This window comes from Pongo abelii, chromosome 6 (genome assembly GCF_028885655.2).
Source record: "Pongo abelii isolate AG06213 chromosome 6, NHGRI_mPonAbe1-v2.0_pri, whole genome shotgun sequence".
Lineage (NCBI taxonomy): Eukaryota > Metazoa > Chordata > Mammalia > Primates > Hominidae > Pongo > Pongo abelii.
Window position 1 is genome coordinate 111,641,325 of NC_071991.2, and position 21,825 is coordinate 111,663,149.

The 21,825-nt window shown below is 35.9% G+C and overlaps 1 protein-coding gene across 22 annotated transcripts in view; it reads left to right on the forward strand.

The window, feature by feature from the left end:
- Nucleotides 1–21,825, forward strand: part of FOXP2 (forkhead box P2) — a 607,270-nt gene that overhangs the window by 460,177 nt on the left and 125,268 nt on the right. The gene's annotated exons all lie outside the window — the stretch shown is intronic.

Sequence of the window (21,825 nt, forward strand, 5' to 3'; positions counted from 1 at the left end):
TGTCACGAAACATGAACTCCATAGAAAAGTAGTCCAGAGCTGACTGGTACAACTGCTCAAGGATGACACAGAGGACCAAGGTTCCTTTTAGCTAGCTTCCTGCTCTGCCCCTATGTAGCTTTTGTCTTCATGGCCACAAGATAACTCTCCTTCCTCCAAGCATTATGCCCATGTTCTAGGCAAAAAGAAGGGAACGACAAAACAGAAAGGGCAAAATAAAAATAGGTGCAGACCAGCTGAAGCTGTCCCCTTTAATAACCAGCTTTCTCGGAAGCCTCAAACAGTGACTTCTGTTTCTCTTTCACCATCCTGAACAATATCATATGAATACCCATCACTTCAGCTGAGTCTATGAAGCTGATCATGTTTAGTCAGGCACTTTGTCACATTGAACAAAGTTGGGGCTCTTTTGGTAGAGAAAAATAGAAGGATGAATTTTGGGGCAAACATCTAGCAACTTCTGCCACCAATAGTTTACCAAATATATTAGTACTGACTCATGGGACCCTAGGGATATGTGAAAAGAGATGTTATAACTTGAAATACTTTAGTGAAATAAATTTTGCTTTTTTCTTCTAGGAAAATTTAGAAATATGCAAACCTGTGTATTAATGTGACTAAAGTTCAGTGGGTTATAGGGTTTTAAGTTTTAATATTTTTATTTATACTTAAAATGTTATTAAAGACTCAGTATATACTCAGCACTAGGTAAAGCACAATACAAAGTAAACTATGCAAAGATGATTCTTTCCCTCCAGGAAGTTGCTACTGAATGTTGGCAGTGCTGATGAGGGATTCTGATGGAACATATGTAAGCAGTGGAACAAACACTGGATAGTTTAACTAAATGAAACGTTTGCATATTTTGCAAGTAGAGAAGCAAATGTTTTTTGAAGGGTGGGGAAAAAAATCATAGAAGATGAATTTTAAACAAGTTCAGAACAGAAAAATGTTTCATTTAGCTATTACATATTAGATTCTGGTATCACTGGAACACTTCAGAAAATCTTAACATTCCTCCCAGCTGCAGTGAAGTAAGACATGTTCCATAAATTCTCTGTATTTCCTGCAGCAATTACTATAACCACCTATACTGCAAAAATTGATACTTTTGGGGTACCTGGAAGAAGGTTCAAGGAAACCTTGCTTTCTCTTACCCCAAACTTCCATTGACACATACTGCTGTGTTCTACGTTCCAGATACTTTGCCCCAGTGATCATTCATTTTGTTCCCACATAAACCCCAGAATTGGTTGGTACTGTCCATATATTCCTTATGAAGAATCTGAGAGCTAGAAAGTTTTAGTACATTTCCCAAGTACCTAGGGTCAAACTTCAGTTCTGTCCAATTACAAGGTCTCTTTTTTCCCCCACCCTTTTCAGGGTATATTTGAAATAAATGAATCATATCTTTGGGAATTCTTGGTTTGGGGGAATAGAAGGAGGACAGGAAGGGTAGAAATGTTTTATTCTGTAAAGGCTGACATCTTATTGAAGGCTGCCCCATTCTGGATGGAGGGTGGAGGAAGAATGTGAGGTCTCTATGCTACATGTGACTCTGCCCAGCCAAACCAGGATTATTCTTGGACATGTTTGTCATCACTTCATCCAGGGCACCACGAGAATAAGAATTAGTCATTGGTTTGGCCCTGAGATGCTGTAAATGCATAATGATTTTTAATAATCAGACCTCTCATAATAGGTCTTGCATGCTTTCCAGTAATTATCCAGGATGAAATTAAAATGAACTTAGTCCATCTTTTTTAAACTTGTGGTTTGTGGAATTTGTGCCATTGGATTTTGTCTTTCAAATTAAAAAAAAATAGTATAATAAACTTTTCTTTAGAGAAATACATTATAAATATGGAAAACAAATGAAATAGGCCAATAACTACATCATTTTTATTCTCTGTAGCAAAACTGTTATTAAAGGTTTGTCTACCTGTTTTTATCAGTTTTTCTTCTATGTGGTTTCTTCTAACTTTAATTTTAATATTTATTTGCAGTAAGGCATTTTGTGTCTCATTAGGCCAGTAAGTTAAACTCCTAATACCAAGGCAGGTATATGGTAGACTGAGTGCAAGGTAATGAGGAGAGGGAAATATGTTGTACATTGAGAGCTCATCTTCCTTTCTTTTTTTTTTTTTTTGAGAGGGAGTCTTGCTCTGTCGCCCGGGCTGGAGTGCAGTGGTGCGATCTCGGCTCACTGCAAGCTCCGCCTCCTGGGTTGACGCCATTCGCCTGCCTCAGCCTCCTGAGTAGCTGGGACTACAGGTGCCCTCCACCACGCCCGGCTAATTTTTGTATTTTTAGTAGAGACGGGGTTTCACCGTGTTAGCCAGGGTGGTCTTGATCTGCTGACCTCGTGATCCACCTGCCTCGGCCTCCCAAAGTGCTGGGATTACAGGCGTGAGCCACCGCACGCGGCCTCATCTTTCTTTTGAAGAAGGTATTTCTTTCTTCCTACCTCCCTCTCTCCCACCTTTTCTCTCTCTCTTTCTTTCTTTCATTGCACAAGCCAAAAACAAACAAAAAATCAGCCCACTGTTTAATCTGGTCTTCAAGCTCCATATTGCAACCCCTTTGTTAAATGCTAGAACATTTAAGTTATTCAATGAAGTACAGAAATACATATACATATGCATGAGACTCTGATACACTCTAGAGATTTCTGGTTCCTTGAGGACATCAGAATTTGTTGGAAGCAATGTGCATTATGGTAAAGTTCTTGATGGTGCACTGATAAATGGGTTACTCAGTGCTAAGATTTATCTTACCATCACTAAAGAGTCAAAATAGCCTTAATTTACAGTATCATGCTAATGCAAATTACTTTAAAAGAAACAGCTCTAAGAGTAATTGACAGTAAGCAATATTTTTTGAGAACCAAATAAGAAATAATTATGTAAGTGTTTGATATGGTTATGTTATTTGGCGTTTCCATACAATAATTTCCAATACTGCTAGACTAAAGCAGAAGTGGCTAATAAATCTTTTTTTCTACCTTTTTGCTTGATAGTCCATACAAGTAGATATTTATTTACTAGAAAGAGAGTTCAGGAGAAATGTAGAAATAAATTGAAAAGCTAATCCACAGAATTTCCTGTGAAACAAATGATTATCATGCTCCAGAGGAAAAACCACAAACTACACACAAAACAGCAGCATGATTTGCAAAACTGTTTTACAGTATTTCCATGTATTAGAATTTATATTCTCAATCAATCCATCAAAGAAACATGACTAAATGCCCTCGGTATGTTAGACACTTTGCCAGGCAGACACCAGGTACCATAGGGGATTCAAAGATGTTCCTATCCTCAGGGAGTTGACAGTCTGGCTAGATAAAAATTCAGAATAATAACCGTTCTTCTAAGCCATTTTAAACAAAACTCGTGGTTTGAGGTAAAAAAAAAAAAAAAACTGCTTGACAGTTATGGCTTTTTAGAGTGTTCTATGGAATAAATTGGGTTTCTCTTTTTTGTGTTTAGTGAATTACCCATCACTTACTGATGAGCGGAATAAGCTAGTCTTCATTTTTTTGCTTCCAGAGGCTTTGTTTGTGGTTCTTTAAAACTTATTTAGGTCTGAGTTCTGGAATTTAAAAGGGATATTTAAGTATGAAAACAAGTCTGAGGTAAGTAATATGATTAGAGGTGATTAAAAGGAAAATGGGAGAGTATCACAAAAGGGTTACCAGATTTTTTTTTAAAAAAAGAGAGATAAAAGTCTAGAAAAGTATTTTAATAATTTTTTTACATTAAAAAGATTATCATGCTAAGAGTGGCAGGTATTTATTTTTCTTCATTACTGAGACTAGCACTGGAGTAATAGGTGCTGTTTTAACATGAGAAAAATCAGAATACTTGTAAGCTGGACCCTCATACCAGCAAAGGTATCTAAGAGTACGTTTTATGACAAATATTTATAACTACTGTTCTTTGTTCTATTTGAAAATAGCCTTATTTCTAGTGATTAACAAAACAATATGTGCTTTCAAAAATAATTCAGGCAATACAGAAAACTATGAAGAACTGAAATTCACTTGAACTTCAACCTCCCACTGATACTGTTAACACATATTTTACATTGACGTTATCAGAATTTGTGCGTACATTCATGGGGATCATCATGCCAGGCTAGAAATGTACATAGTTTCATATTTTGTAGCTATTTTTAAATGTGAGATTGATGTTTAGGGTATAGCTTACTTTAGGACCATGGAAAAGCAAGAACATGTTTTAAATGACCTGCTGGTATTCCCTTTATGCTTTATAATAAAGGTAAGAGATCAGCCTCTGCACTATTTGGGAGAGGCACTGGGTTCAAGGTTTGACTCCACCATTTACTGACTGTATGACCTTCAGGAGAGCAGTTCAGTTCTATCGTCTCATTGCCTTTTTCTGTCAACTGAGAAGACATGACTCAAGCTCTAAAATTTTATTATCTCAATGCTTTATTATAGTAAAAGATACCTTCTCAGTAACATATATTTACAAAAAATTATCCTTTTTTATGTGTTATATGCCAAAAGTTTTAACTGTGATGATGAGTTAGTTTTCCCCTTAGCAGCAAAAGCAAGAAGAAGCAAGATTATTTTAAAAGTTGGAAGTTTATTACTCATTTATTCAGGTTAAAATATTCTGATACTTGGAGAAAAAGTGAAATCTGTTGTTGGATATAATACAATGTCCATATTCATTACATACTTTATTCTATTATGTTCCACATACCCCTATGACATGCCAGCTTATCTGTTTACAGATAAGCTGTGTGTTCAATTATATATGTAAGGTTTTTAATGAAGAAAAATAAAATAAGGAATATTTAGAAATATATAGAGGTCAGGACTGTGAAAATTGCTTTTCTCACAATCACTATAACTTAGCTTTATTGCCTAAATTATATAGTAATAAAAATTGTTTTTATACTCCTAGAGTAACCAGTCTGTTCTTGGTAAGAGATTGCAATACATTTATCAAAATAGAAAATAGTTCTCTCTCACAGTCACTTTTGAAACAGTATTTCCCTAGTATGTTTGAAGCCATGTGTGGAAGCATTTTAGATACTGTGAAATTAAAAAAAAAACTGACAAATTATTTTAGGAAAAACCTTTGATCCTATTCACTTGTCATAATAGCTGCTCTTCATTCAAACAAACATCAGTGAGTTATGGAAAAGAATATAGAGCTGGAGTTAGGATACCCAAGTCTTAACCTGTTACAAAATGTGAGCAGTTGGCAAGTTCTTTAACTCTCCTGAGCCTCAGTTTTCTCTTACGTGATGAGGATTGCTGAATAATATATGTCTTAGAAATGTAAACTTCAGTTATTTTGTTTAGTATTTTATTTTTCACATACTATGTGAGCTCTTGTAAAAATAAAATTCTGAATGAAATACTGAACTAAGAATTCAGCCATTTAATGTTTACCTCTTCAGAGTTCAACATCACATAAACACATTGACTTCCTTTGTTGCCACAGTTCATTACTGTACATGCTGTCATTAATTTTTCAAGAAATAAATAACATCTTTATAAATCTATAACTTCATTTTCTTTTCACAGTAGAAGATTAAAGAGAGACAGTTTTGTTGACAGATTACATCTTATATTCCACCAGCTAGAATCTAGCTGAATAATTTAAGTATATGAACTAGAAGAATATGTAACAATAATAAACTGACTTCCTTTTGATAGCTCTGAGTATGTGTTTGAATACACATAAAAACAAGCTGGCTCCTTTAAAAGATGAAAGTAAAGTTCTGCTTATTAAATTTTGAAATATTTGCTAAACATAAATGGAATCCAGTTTTGAAAAAGGAAACATCAAAAAGATACCACAATGATCTATGCTGCAAACACATTTTCAGATAATCTATAGAATTTTGCTCTGTTCTTCATTAATGGATTTGCTATTGATCCTCTGATTGCATTCCTTATTGATGTTTTCTAGGTATATTTTTATTGTTCTTTTTAATCTTTTTCATATAAACAAAATACATGTTACTTAAAAACCTCTAGAAATAAAAATCTGTATTATTGTGTCAATAACAGAGGATACAAAAATGTAAGGGATAGCATTATTTGGTATTATGCTTATTCCTCTTTAATATTAACCAAATTTTAAATATGGCTTCTAAAAAATTTTACCATTTTTAGGGTCAGGAAACATTTAAAAAATAAAATATCTTCAGAACATTAGATGTATGGATTACTGTTTGGAACATCCAAATGCCCTTTCAGATTAGTGTGATATGATTTGTCTTGCAGCTGCTTCAAATTAAGAACAGGTGTAGAAGACAGATTATGCAAATACTCATATTAATGTAATTGTCAAATTGGTGTGTTTACCATTGTGCTTTTAAAGAGTAGACTGTACTCCTATTTTAAATGTAAATTAGCTTCATTCTTCAGAACAGCTATTGGCTAATGAAACTTGGTTCTGCCTTAGAAATGAGTAATTTCTAATAGACAGTAACACAGTTCTAAAATTTGACATTTTCTTTCCCATTAAACTTATTTACGTGTAAAAATGACAATTCTGGATTATTTTTAGTATGGGTATTATCATTATGATTTTTTGAAACTTTAAGTTGATTCTGGACTACTGTTTTCTTTTATTGTGGTAGGCAGTGATTACAATGATAGCTTTTGATCTCCTAACATATTTTCTAATTTAGAACTCATATTAGCTTTTCATCTTTATGGATCTAAACTGTCAATAAATTAAGTTCTTTCCAGAAATTGCATTACATTTATTTTAATACTAATTTTTTTTCATAGCATCTAGTTACTTGCAATAGTATTTTAATGTTAAAAATGCTTAAATTCTATTTTTGGTGTTTTGCCTTTTACTACTAGTTCATCCACGTGTCTGTATGATGATTTTGTGATTGCCTAATGTCATGGTTGAGACACCTGTATCTAAAAAAGGGCTTTCTCTTAGTCCCTAGCTAGTCTTCTAGGCTCTTCAATGACAAGTAGTATGAGTCATCATATCTACATGAGTGGCTAGGGCCAGCAAAAAAGAAGACCAAGGAATCAGCCGGAGAGGTTTCGCAAGTCAGATGTTCCCATTACTTTTTTAATACTTTTTTTCTCTAACAAAACAGAGATCCTGAAGCATTTATAATTTTAATTTGCTTTGGTAGCGTATATTTAGTGCTTACTTTGTGTACCTGGTAATGTGTTTATTTATGCTCTTTCATTTCACAGAATAGGCACCTGAGGCTTAGAAAGGTTATGTTACATTATCTACAGTCAAGTAGCTGGTAGTTTGAGCTGGATGTGAATTCAAGTCAGTCTGATTCGAAACCATGTGCCTTTTACTCCTTTGTTACTGATAATATAGTGCCTCTTAGTTGCTGTTCAGGTTTTTCATTTTCATTTTTAGAAAATGAGATCAAAATAATGACAAGGGGCTGGGCACAGTGGCTCATGCCTGTAATCCCAGCACTTTGGGAGACTGAGGTGGGCAGATCACCTGAGGTCAGGAGTTCGAGACCAGCCTGGCCGACATGGTGAAACCCCGTCTCTACTAAAAATGCAAAAATCAGCCAGGTGTGGTGGTACATGCCTGTCATCCCAGCTACTCGGGAGGCTGAGGCAGGAGAGTCGCTTGAACCCAGGAGGTGGAGGTTGCAGTGAGCCGAGAATACACCACTGCACTCCAGCCTGGGCAACAGAGCAAGACTCTGTCTCCAAAACAAACAAACAAAAACAAACAAAAAGATACAGAAAAAGAAGGGATGAAAGTTACATGGCTCCACCATGGAGGGGATCTCCATCATCACTACGAATAGAAGATTCTACAGGAATGACTCTGAATCCCTTTATTCCCTTGTCTTCTATACCTCCCTCATCTCCACCTGTCAGGAACCACAGTTGACATGGCAGTGGACTTGGTAATGAAATTAGGTGTTTACTTAGCAATATATGAAATAACTTTTAATATGAAAGAAAAAGCAAATGGCAGTGATGGACTACTACTGGAGTTTTTCTTGGCGTCATGAGAATTTTCATGTCAAATGGTAAGAAATTTTTTTGCTGGAGTTTTAGTTTTTAAATCACTGGTCTTCTTCCTCCAGGTTTCCTCTCTCTACATCACATCAAAATGAGGAGGGGTAAGAGGCTTATAGGGACCAAATCATAATCAGAGATTGCAACAAGATAAGCTTCTGTATATGCTACATGCAGTCTCTATTCCTCATTTATCCTTATTGTCAAGAAAAGGAGCTGCCACTGAGACCAACACCAGTTAAGTAGAAGCTGATCCAAGGGCTGCTGCTGCTTCCCCTGCAGGGATCAGAAAAGGAACTGCCACATCCTCCAGTCCCTGCATACATTCCTAGGGGTGATCATAATCTGAATTGCTCCCCCCTAAGGAGTAAAGCATACAGTAAAAGAGATGCTGGTACTTTGTGAATTTGGAAAAAAAATATAATATGACAGTGTTTTTCTTTACATATAATAGATATTGCAGTGAATCTTCATGCTTCATTCATTGAATCAAGTTCTAATCCAAAAATACATTCCAATGGAAAAGACCACCAAAAAGTAATTAAAGGGCTTGCCTCATCCACAGACTCTGAGGACATCCATGGTCAGTTCTTCTATGAAAGCATAATGCCCTATATAAGCACAGCATTTATTGATGCTGATAAGCTTTCTGATTAAGTTCACAACAAATGCACTTCAGAATTATTTTGAATAGTTTTTTCTAGTTTGTTGCCTAAAAGTATATCTCTATAAGAATATCAGCTACAGTGAGATTTCTATTAAGAAAAAATTAGTAACTTTAAAGATCTTTTGTATTGTTTTTTGAAAAAAAAACTCTAAAACAAGCTAAGTGCTATATAATACATCTACTCTGTTACTATGCTGTTTTATTCTGCCTACTATATTATTTTCATTTTTTTAGTAATTTTGTTTTTCATTTCTTGAAATTAATATGTAAAATACAGTTTTTACATTAAGCAAGAAAGAGTTTTGCTTAAAAATTAATAAATCTCTACATTAAATTCTTGGGCTCAAACCCGATTTTCATACATTGTTGGACAATGAGTCAAGGTGGAAAATCTAAGGTTATTCTGTGCTCAGTGTCTTGATTTGAAATATTCAGAACATAGACTTACTCAGAAATTGGAAGCTGGTTTAATATGTTGTGCCAGCCATCCTGAAAGCCATTTCAGTAGATTCTGTACCCTGGCATTTGTTTTAGAAATAATTGCATGCAAATGTAGTTTTACATCTGTACTATGTCTCTTAATCCTAACCAGGCATTTTCCATTAGATGTAGTCTGAAAATCGCATTAAGACAAATATATATCATCTGTGAAATTATGCTCTGAATGCTCTAAATAGCAAAGAAAGGGGCAATATTCATGTTAAATGTAAGAAGTATTTTTTCTGACTCCCACATTTTAAAATGTCTGTTTCACCTCCTAATTAGTGCTGCATTATAAAATTGAGCTAAGATTGTCTGTTTTCCAAATTTTCTTATTTAGTTTATCACAAAACTTTCCTACAAATGAAAATGTACTATCACATCAAATTATTTTCTTACTTTATGCTTGGTACTACAAAATTTATTTTTGTATCTCTGATGGCAATGCAATTCAGATAAGTTATGTTTTAGTACTCTTCTGTTCTCAAAAGCAGAATTTTGCAACAAGAATTTTGACACTGAACTGACTTTATTTATTTATTTATTTATTTAGAGATGGAGTCTTGCTCTGTTGCCCAAGCTGGAGTGCAGTGGCCTAATCTCAGCTCACTGTAACCTCTGCCTCCCGGGTTCAAGCAGTTCCCTGCCTCAGCCTCCCGAGTAGCTGGGATTACAGTCGCCCACCACCACACCTGGCTAATTTTTGTATTTTTAGTAGAGATGGGGTTTCACCATCTTGGCCAGGCTGGTCTTGAACTCCTGACCTTGTGATCCACCCCCCCCCCTTGGCCTCCCAAAGTGTTGGGATTACAGGCGTGAGGTACTGCACCCAGCCCTGACTTTTAATATACTAGAGATTACTAGTGTATTTGAGGAATCTAAGAAAGAATATTAAGTAATAAAACATGTATGAAGTCATAGGGTATCAACTGTCTGGAAGAAAAAGGAGGTAGAGTTTATAGAAACAAAAAGTTATTGCTTGCCATCAAGAAATTACCATTAAATCTTTATTTAAAACAGTATATTTTCTCATTCTGCATTCTTCATAGTTAACTTCTTGAGGATAACAATAATAGGACTCCAGATATGTCAGAAATCTTTTTATGTATTTGACCCTTCATTTATCCTCCAAGAGAAAAGACAGGTGGTGTACACAAAAATGAGAAATCTGAAGTGCAAAAGGCCACTTTGCTTTATATGGGGCTCTTGAAGAGCTGGTTTTTGCTTCTCTTTCTGTCCCCAACCCTACCCTACCACCCTTCTTCCCTAGAATTAATTTGTTTGACTTTATGGGACTGTCTGTGCTTCTCAGAATACATCAGGGGGTCAGACACCTTCAAGCCTTTATGTTGTCTACTTCTTTAGTCTTAAATGTTCTTCATCTTTACCCCACCCCATCTCCATTTGTATACTAATGTCCATTTATTCTTACCTAGAGCCCTTTATTATCTCATCTGCCCTATAAGAACCCTTTCTCTATGCTTCCTTTTCACCAGTGCATACATCTGTCATAGTATAATACTTAATATGAAACTCATCACTAATAGTTTGCCTTCCTGATTTGTCTGTGCATTCTTGAGGTTAGTGGCTCCTACTTGACTTTGCAGCTGATTCTTAACCTAGTGATTGGTGTCCTGTAGTGTCCCACAGAACTGAGATGGCAATGTATACATAAAATCTGTTTGTTTTGTCTATTAAATAATTATTATATATGTTAAATTTTTTTCTTTCACTCTCCAAATGTTCATAAGAAATCCAGCTACCTGTTTTTTTTTTCAAAAACGCTTAAACTCTTGAATAAAGCAAACATGCATACAAGTAAACAAAAATGCAATAGTCCATAAGTACTCTGCAGGGATATCTCATATCAGAAGCACCTGTTGACTGCTGCCCTCATGGTCTCTCAAAATATAATAACTATATCACTTACAGGAGCACTATGCACATCTTTTGTTTTTCAGTGACTTTAGACACATGAAAGATACTTGATTAGCATTCCTGCAAATTCAAGTTGTATATATACACAGTGAACAGGTGTAGATCTTAGCCTGCTCACAGACAACAGCCACGTCATCTGCCCTTTCCTTGATTTCAGCCTTACCTATCTGTGGAGACAGCCTGGATTCTGGATAAGAGGTGTCCATATCCTCTTTCTATTATTGGCTTCTCTACTGCGATTTCTAACAAGGGTGCCAATTAGTGCCAGCTATGATAGCAGCTTTTTGAAGTGAAAAAGAAGGGGATTGACCAAAAACAGGGTGAAAAATCTGAATTTGACACTGTTATATTCTGTAACTTTTGTTAATTCCTTTTTAATCTTAACCTATCTTATTTTGGCCGGGCGCGGTGGCTCATGCCTGTAATCCCAGCACTTTGGGAGGCCAAGGCGGGCAGATCACGAGGTCAGGAGATCAAGACCATACTGGCTAACACGGTGAAACCCCATCTCTACTAAAAAAAAACACACAAAAAATTAGCCAGGCGTGGTGGCCGGCACCTGTAGTCCCAGCTACTCAGGAGGCTAAGTCAGGAGAATGGCACGAACCAGGGAGGCAGAGCTTGCAGTGAGCCAAGATCGTGCCACTGCACTCCAGCCTGGGTGACAGAGCAAGATTCCATCTCAAAAAAAAAAAAAAAAAAAATCTCATTTTAAAATTAATTTAAAATCTTACTTTAGGAATGTCAATGGATTTAATGGGTTAATATAAAGTACTTTAAAATCTCAAATCCTTCAAATACCTGTGGTATCTGCATTGGGACAGTGGCTGCCACTAAACTTTCTTTGTTAAGCTAGCCTTTCTTTTAATAAAAAGAAAAGTGTTTATTTTAAATTTAGAATCCATTAAAGAAGAAAAATGGAATGAGTGTATAGTGTTAAATTATGATAAAAATAAAATATGCAAACACCCATTAATAAACTGTGCTGTGTTGCTATCTTGTATTTAACTGCAAGTTTTATTTTGCCATTTTTACATATTAAGTTGTGCTTTGTACAGTGTAAAGTCTGATTATACAAGCTGACATTTTAGGGATGGAAGAATATATTTATAAAAGTGAAATTATGGCCAGGTGCAGTGTCTCACACCTGTAATCCCAGCACTTTGGGATGCAGAGGCGGGTGGATCCCTTGAGGCCAGGAGTTTGAGACCAGCCTGGCCAACATAGGGAAACCTAAAAATGCTAAAAATACTAAAAAATTAGCCAGGCGTGGTGGCACACACCTGTAATCTCAACTACTTGGGAGGCAGAGGCACAAGAATTGCTTGAGCCCAGGAGGCAGCAGTTGCAGTGAGTTGAGATTGTGCCACTGCACTCCAGCCTGGGTGAGAGAGCAAGACCCTGTTCCCCCGCCTCCGCCAAAACAAAGAACTGAAATTATAATAGCAATTTTAATTACTTCACTTAAGTTTGCAAACAATGAAAAATGAGAGCAAGATCATGACTTTTAGTCTTATCTTTGGTCTGTTCCATATAAATGGATTGTAACCCAAAATTCGCTCCAAAAAGCTATTAACATTTAATCCTAATTTTGACAGTATGATTATTGACTGAAATATGTATATTAAATTTATCTTGTTAATTTTAACTTTGATTTCAAGTCACAGAAATCTTTAAAACATAATAGTAGACTTCATTCAAAGGATGTAGAGTTGCTTACAAAATACAAGGCAAAGCTAAGCAAAAATCTGGTCTCAGAAGGAGCAAAAAGCAGAGCAGGATCTAATAGGCTGCTTGCGTCCCTGTCACTGGATTCGATGAAATCCTGTTGTTTATTATGCACATGTCACATACCTGAAAAATCAAGTTCTTAGGAGAGGGAATTTAATTGGCCTAACTTGTATCACCTGCCCTTGGGCCGGTCCCACCAATTTGCATGTAATGGGGTACAGAATTAGGGTAGTCCCCAAAGAAAAAAGTGGTGCTATTAACAAATAGAGAAGTAAATTCTGGGTAGGCAATATCAACAGATTTCATCTATGTTAACTTTGAGTTGGTTTGCTACTAGACTGCAGCCTTGTTTTGACATCAATTTTTTTTCTCAAAGAATTTTACTCTTTCAACACCAAGGAAACTCAAGACAGTAGAAAACTACTGGACAATAGCACCAAGTAATGTATTTGTGTGTGAAGACCCACTAATTTATGCAATTATACCTCAATCTATGCAGTATCTTCTTAAAGATTATTAAAAAATCAAATTTATTTTAAAGAAGTTTGCCTTTTATTTAAATAAATACTGTCTAAACTACTCTTTTAATTTGAATAATTTCTTCTCTTAAGGAAATAGTAATCTCTTATTTAATTTTGTAAATTTGGATCTTCATGTTGAGTTTGTTACCAATGAATGGCACCTGTCACGCATGTACTTACCAGGTAAAAGAAAATATACTGCTTTTAAAACTTTACACTAATCCATGAAGAAAACAAGCATAAAAATTATAAACATTCATGAATCGATTCCTTTAAAAATGTTCCCCATGACCTTGGACTTATCTTTTTTGTTGTTTTTGGTGGTGGGTGGGTTTTTTGTTTGCTTGTTTGTTTTTTGAGACATGGTCTTTCTCTATAGCCCATGCTGGAGTGCAGTAGCATGATCATAGTTTACTGCAGCTTCTAACTCCTGGGCTCAAGTCATTCTCCTACCTCAGCTTCCCAGAGTGCTGGGATTACAGACATGGGCCACCATGCCTAACTTGGACCGGTTCTTTAAAATCGCTTTGAATTGGTGGATCTAAGGAATTCCCATTCTGCGCACTATGTTCTCTTGCACCATACTCTCTTGTTATTCCCACATATAGCCCACCACCACCTCCACCCACCTGGACTTCTTCCTGATCATGTTGTATCCCATGATTAAGGATGACCTTAAACACTCTCACTATTCTGAATCATCCTTTCTGACCCTGCTACAGCATTTGTTCTTCCATTTCCCAAGCTGTGGTTTTTCTTATTCCTACTCCTAAGCAAGCTGCTGAGTATTCCTGTAGAGAATCGCAATATCAGGCAGTATTGGTTCTCTGACTTTAGGCTAGTGTTCATTGATGTTTAGCAATTGTTTCACAAGTCTCTAGACACCTTACTCTGCCTCTCTCCCTGCATCAGTTTCTAGCCTTCAGTGTACCCTTAAAGCACTTAAGTCACACCTGTTTCCCTGTTGTCAGTGACTTCACCTTCTACTTCAGAGAAAAAATTTAGACACTACCAGCCAAGAACTCCCTCTGCCTCTCTCATCTCTACTCCCAAAACAAACTTATATTAGCATCTCTGATTATATCCCTTTGTATCATAATGAGATCTTCTTTCCAAGGCCAATTTCTCTTGCTGTGCATACCTACCCCTTTCCACCTCTTCCAGAACCTTGTCTTGTCAGCTGCACATCTTCATTCCTATGTCTTCAGTCTCCCATTTCACTGTGTGCCTTCCCTCCCCACCTTTAAAAACAAAAACCAATTAAACAAAATCACATTCATATGTCCATATTAGTTTTATATCAGACAATTATCTTAACCCTGTTTTTTTTCTTCATCATTAGGCCATTAGAAAGAATTGTTTACACTTATCTTCCATTCCTTTTTTGACACATTATACCTTGTTTTCTTTCCTTACTACCTGTATTAGTCTGTTCTCACGCTGCTATTAAAGACATACCTGAGACTGGGTAACTTACAAAGAAAAAGAGATTTAATGGACTCACAGTTGCACATGGCTGGGGAGGACTCCCAATCATGGTGGAAGGCAGAGGAGGAGTAAAGGCACATCTTACATAGCAGCAGGCAAGAGAGCATGTGCAGGGACACTCCCTTTTATAAAACCATCAGATCTCATGAGACTTATTCACTATCATGAGAACGGTATGGGAAATACCTTCCCCTATGATTCAATTACCTCCCACCAGGTCCCTCCCATGACACATGGGGATTATGGGAACTACAATTCAAGATGAGATTTGGGTGGGGACATAGCCAAACCACATCACTACCTTTCTGAAATAGCTCTATTGAATATCACTGACCACTTCAGAGAGTTGAATTCAATTCTCATCTTAGTGGATCCTGTCAAAACATTTGAGACTTTTGATACAAGTTCTCTTAACATTCCTCTTCTTTGTGTTTTGTTGTCTTTTCCCCATCTCCTGCCTACAACTTTTTTTGTTAACTTTTATATCAGTGGTTCAAAAACTCTGGCTGCATATTGTCATTACTTAGGATGTTTATTTGTTAAAATGCCTGGTCTCCACCAAGCCCAGTTAAATCAGGAAGTTGATTGCCACCATCATTTTATATACAGAGCTCTGTGTGTGATGCTGACCCACAAGGCGGGCTGAGAACTACTCCTTTAGATGACCGCACTGCCAGAACTTATCCACTCCCTGTGGTATTACCACTACATAAGTTGCTGATTCTCAGGTCTTTATATGTCTTGTCTTGTCACCTGAACTTAAGTCTTGTATAGCCAGAAGTCTGCCAGAAACACCTACCTAGATGTTCAGTAGTCAACGTCTTATTTACTATTTCCAAATGAACCAAATTCTCTTCCATTCTTGAAAAATTGTCTTCATTCCTACTGTCTTTCTAGTGGCATCACAGTCTGCTTCCAATGTCCCTTATCCTTTACTCTCTCAGTTACTCAGGTAGTCGTCAAATCCTCAGAAGTTAGCTGGTCCTCAAATTGGGTATCCCTTTTTCATGTAACTGCTACTGCTTTGGCACTTACCAGAAGTAACTGTCTAATGAATCTTTGGGAATCTTAGGTTGCCAGCCAATTCCAGTCTGAACCCACACCCTCATGCTTTCTACTTGTCAAAAAACAAAAAACAAAAAAACACACTACTAACGCCTGATCTGCAAAACTCTTCATAGTCCTAATCTTTCTAGCCTTGTCTCTCAGCATCTGGCCCCATTTATAGCATACTCCTACCAAAACTATCACATATTGTCGGCATAATCCTAAACCTTTTGCATTCTCCCTTTCTTTTTTTTCACATCTTTTTCCCAAGTAATGAATTCCTACTCATTTCTTGGGAGCCAGCTAGAAAATGCCTTCTTTCAATATGGTCAAATTGTACTTTTTACGTCTTCAACAATGTATTTCTCTCTAATACAGGGGCTTTAAAACTTAGAATCCATGGATAGAATTCAGGAGGTTTACGAACTTGAATGGAAGAAAAAGTATTCTTATTTTTATTCCCAATTGAAACTCAACATATTCTTCTATTAGGAATGTAGGCAACATACCACAGTATTATTAGCAGTATCTGTGACATTGTCAGCGATAGAAATTATAAAAATATTCCTATATCATCACAGTTGATAAAAAATGTCTAGAAATATGGCCAGGTGTAGTGGCTCATACCTATAATCTCAGCACTTTGGGAGGCCGAGGTGGGAGGATCACTTGAGCCCCAGAGTTCAAGACCAGCCTGGAGTATATAGTGAGACCCTGTCTCTACAAAAAGCAAAGACAATTAGGTGAGCATGGTGGTATGCACTTGTAGTCCCAGCTACTCAGGAGACTGAGGTGGGAGGATTACTTGAGCCTAGGTGGTGGATGCTGCAGTGAGCCAAGATTGCTCCACTGCGCTCCAGCCTTGGCAACAGAGCAAGGCCCTCTCAAAAAAAAAAAAAAAAAAAAAAAAAAAATCTAGAAATGTTATTTGTGCCCATTACTCAAAATTGTAGTGGTTGTTATATCTTATTATTTAATTCATTATATCTTATTAATTCATTAAATATGCTATTATATCTTATTATTTAATTCATTAATAAATAACAATATTTCACAAATGTAGCTTTTTAAATATTTTGAGAATTGAATCTCAGTATAATTCTCTTTTTTTTAATGCCTTATTTTACTGTATGCAACCAATTTTTTTTTTTCTGAGAAGGCTATTCTAGATTTTATCAGATTGCCAAAGAGGTTCAGATACAAAAAAGAAAAAAAAAAAATCAGGAGTCCATGCAAATGGCACTTATGTTGTTGTATCCTAATTTACAAGACTGTTTTTTTTCCCACTCTCCTTTGGATGGAGGGACCATTTTCATTCACCTTTATATCCACATAAACTAATATAGTTTATAGCTCATAGTAGGTACTGAAAAGTGTTGACTAAATGAATAATGGACTAAAATAAGGGAAAAATACCTGTCATGCAAATATCCTGAACAGAGGGCAATATTTCTCAAAGTATGATCATAGACCTTCCAAACCACAATAATCAAGATGCTTGTTAAAATGCGTATCCCTGGACACTATACCAGATCTTTTGAATCTGAATCTCTAGGAAAGTAGCCTGGAATACGCAATCATAACAAGCTTCTCCAAAGATTATTTTACATGCTCAAGTTTGGGAACCTGTATAGTCGGGATATGTGATACACAGTAGCCTCACAATAAGTAAATAAATAAAAGCATAACTTTTTACAAATAATTTTATCTCCCTGGACTTCCTTTCCTTCCTCAGTCCACACCACGGTCTTCTCAATGTTGTACAGGTTTTGGAGTGTGTGTCACAAAAGAAAGTAAGACAAGGCTAACTACATCAGAATAAAGAATGAAAATTTTTTAGGCATGCACTTACTTAGATTTGGTCCTCTGAGATACGTAATCTCTGGTTCTTGTTGACTGACTCTGAACAAGAGAACAACTTCTGTGATCCACTTGTCTTGTGGAATACTCAAAACAGTTTTCAAGTACGATTTCTCTTTTCTTCATCTTCTCTGTCTGACCTAGGCAATTTAAAATTTGTTTTTCAGAAATGGACTGGAGAAGGATGAAGTTGTATGAATTGGCAAAGCTAAAATGTGTTATCCTGGTACAACCCAATAGCTACATTGTCCCTGGGACAGTTTCCATCAGATATGGATGTCCTAAAAACAAGCCACCAAATCAGCAAACACAACAAAACAGTTGGAGGGGCAGAAAGGCAAATCAACCATTTATTTTTGTTATTGTTTTAAAGTTTGATTTGTTTTATAACATGTGAAGAATGTTCATACTTCTTGACTAGCTGAACATTGATGTTTTCAGTTTTGCACTTTTAAAATGTAGACCGCTCCTATAGCTTGGATATTTTCCCTCCAAATCTCATGTTGAAATTTGACCCCCCAGTGTTGGAGGTGGGGCCTCACGGGAGATGTTTGGGTCATGAGAGTGGATTCCTCATGAATGTCTTGGTGCCATCCTTGTGATGGTGAGTGATCTCTCACTCTATTAGTTCCCACAGAGCTGGTTGTTAAAAAGAGTCTGGCACCTCCTTCACTCTTGTTTCCTCTCTCACCACGTGATTTCTACACGCGTGTTTCCCCTTCCCCTTCTGCTATGAGTGGAAGCCACTTGAGGCCCTCACCAGATGCAGATGCCAGCACCATGCTTCTTGTACAGCGTGCAGAACTATGAGCCAAATAAACCTCTTTTCTCTATAAATTACTCAGCCTCATGTATTCCTTTATAGCAACATAAATGGACTAAGACAAATACTATTCCATTCAGATATTATTTTATCCTAAATATTATAAGACACTAAAGTTTTAAACATGTTAAAGAAAGATTTGAGGGTCCTTTCAACCAACCTCAAGAAACAAATTATATTAAATAATTTAAAATATTTTCATTTGTTAGGAAAGATCAATATATAATATTAATACCATGTATATATTATATATTTTTCTATGAAAATTACACTTCATCAACCTTGCAAAAAATATTATTTTTCTTACAAGTCATTTCACCTTATCAACTAAATATGAACACACCTATATTAACTTCTTGCTTTGCTGTACCAGGTTTCTAAAAGGAAAAAATATTTCTTTACTCATATAGGAGAGTCTTTAGTATGTATCATTAAGTCTACTGATAGGTTGAAGACAGATACAATGTCTTGGGAATTTTTGCAACCTTTATAATACGTAATAGCATTTTATACATATTAGAAACAGTAATTCTTTTTATCTGAAAATTGAGTACTATTTTGAAGCAATAATGACAGCTAACAAATAATAAGTATATAGCTAATAAATGTTAAGTATATGGGTATCAGCACTGTTCTAATTACTTTACAATTGAACATATTTAACAACCCTATGATGATGTTACTTATTATCCTCTGTCTAGAGAGAGAGGACAGGAGAAGCTAAGTATTTTGCTCAAGGTCATACCACTAGTAAGTGTAAGATCTGAAGCTCAGCAGACTATCTCCAGAGCCAGCATTCTTATGTTCAGCACTAAATGACTTACTCTTTATTGTTTTAAAAGAAAAATTACAATGATTCACATTTAATTGAAGAATAGATTCCTTCTGAAGTTAATGTTGAAAGTCCGTTCCAGTAAATTGTCTGGCCTTTTCACTGTTAAAAGGTTCTTTGGTGCTTATTTGAAACAGATGCAAACACTTAAAATATCCGTTCACATTGTGTTTCCCTGTGATTTGCTGGAGTTATGTCAGGTTGCCTCCAGGAGATCCATTTGTAAGTGACTGTCTGATTTTATTTGTCTTGCTACTTCTTTACAAACCTGCGGCTTCATGGGTCTGTTAAAGCATGGTTGATCAGAGTTTTATCGCATCTCTTACCAACATTCTGTCCCTGCCTGTCGTAGAAAGCGTTAGGAAAGCCATGAGAAGAAACTGGGTGGGGTTTTCAAAGCACAATTTCTTCAACCAAGCCTGTTGGCAAGATATGATGATGGGCTAATGATAGTGCAAAGTTTATTCTCACATACTTTCAGCTGTAGAAACTATTGAGAGTTACGTAAAAGCATTTGCCTTTCAATAGATTATTTTACTTCTAAGTTATTGTTCTTCTGTAAAGTTTAGATTAATTTGACTTTCTCTTTTCACAAATTTTCCCTTTTAACTCTTTATTTTTATTGATTGTTTAACTGTTATGTTTCATAATTTTGCATGCAGAGTGACAGGGACAGAGAAATGTCACTGTGAGCCCTCAGTGTCGGGGGCAGTTCTGTGTCTCTTGTTCCTATGGATAGATTAATGACAGTATCATTTTAATATGCTTTATTTCTCTCTATGGTAGCAGGAATGATTTGATAGGAGTGTTTTGGTTAGTCAGTGTTTCTGGTTGATAAAAATAAGACATATCATAGATTTTAGGGAATCGAAAAATAATGAGTATATACTGTGTACCAATCCAAATATATCATTGTTCATGAATCAAAAGGTTCTTCATGGTCTTGTGGTTTTTTTTTGGGGGGGGGGGGTTGTTTTGTTTTTGTTTGTTTGCTTTTTGTCAAGGTTATCATTTTGTTAAAATTTGGGAAACATTTCAGATAGTAACTAAAGAAGATATGTTTGAAATATGGTTAGGTTTACGAAATTATGTTTCTGAGTCAGTTGAGCTAAAAATGGGGAACATTCTCACGGTGAAGCCACAGGCAACTTCCATCCTAAAGCTACAAAACTAGACGAATTCTAGTGAAAACCTCTTTTTTAATGAAATCCTTCTAATATTTTGGCACCTGTGTCCCTTAAATTACCATTTAAGGGATGGTTACATTTAAGGGATCAGTAGCATTAATTGTATGCTTTTGTTCCATATTATTTTTGTTTACTTTTATTACTGTACTTGTACATTATCTCAATATTTCCTGTTTATGTACTCCTCCAGGAGTGAGACTTATTCTCTGTATCATCCCTTCTGACCTGACTGGGATGACAAAACTCCAGGATCCCAACATGTTTTGTTAATGCTGGAGACACAAATTATGATATTTTATTTAACGTAGGTGCTCGTGAAAGAATTTAAGGTGATATTGCTTATTTATAGAGTTTAATTTTCAGTATTAAATATAAACAGTGTCACGGCAGATTTGGAGTTATTGTGACAATCACTTATTTTTTATGTAAATGAGTGTCTATCTGTGTGGGCTTTATTAGTGTTAGTCTGGCTTATTGTTATGGTATGGAATAGCATTTCATTTTTTAAGGATGCTTATGACCTTGTTAAATAGCAGTCCAAAAATCATGTGGCTTGTTTTGATTTTAACCAAAGTTACAGCTGCCTAGCTGTAAAGCAGTCAGTTTCTCTTATTATGACTAGTTCTTCAACTTGTACTGTTTTAAATTGCCTGCAATTAGCATATTTCAACCTTATTTTTAGGTTTAAATTGCAGTGTGAGAGTGTACTCTCCTCTTAGCTAATTAGTGCTATCAAGGAACAGTAGGTTACCTCATTAGTACCATGTGCATTTAATTAAAGAAGAGAAAATTGGAGTTAACCTCATAGTTAATATTTTCACAGAGTGCTACAATGCCAACACCTTCAATTGGAGTCACACCCCTGTGTATCTAATTATGCACTGGTGCCAAATAAGGTTAGCAAGAGTAGCACAAGGCTGTTGACAAAATAATTTAGATGAACATGTATTTGTTGAATTCTGACAGCAAAATAAAACTTGAACATTTTCCCCCCAGTCTTCATCTGCTAGCATCAGGTGACATACTTCTTCCTAAGAAACAGAGGGAAAAGGGTATTTTGGAAGCCATTTTTCCTGTTTGAATTAATGTTGCTCTTATCTTCAAGAAAATGGCATGTAGACGTGTAAAGCATATACAATCCATTTCTTAAACAGAACCTCTGAACTTCATAGATGTATTTGAAAAGAATTATTTATAAGATGTAATATTTACATGCATCAAACCACTACAA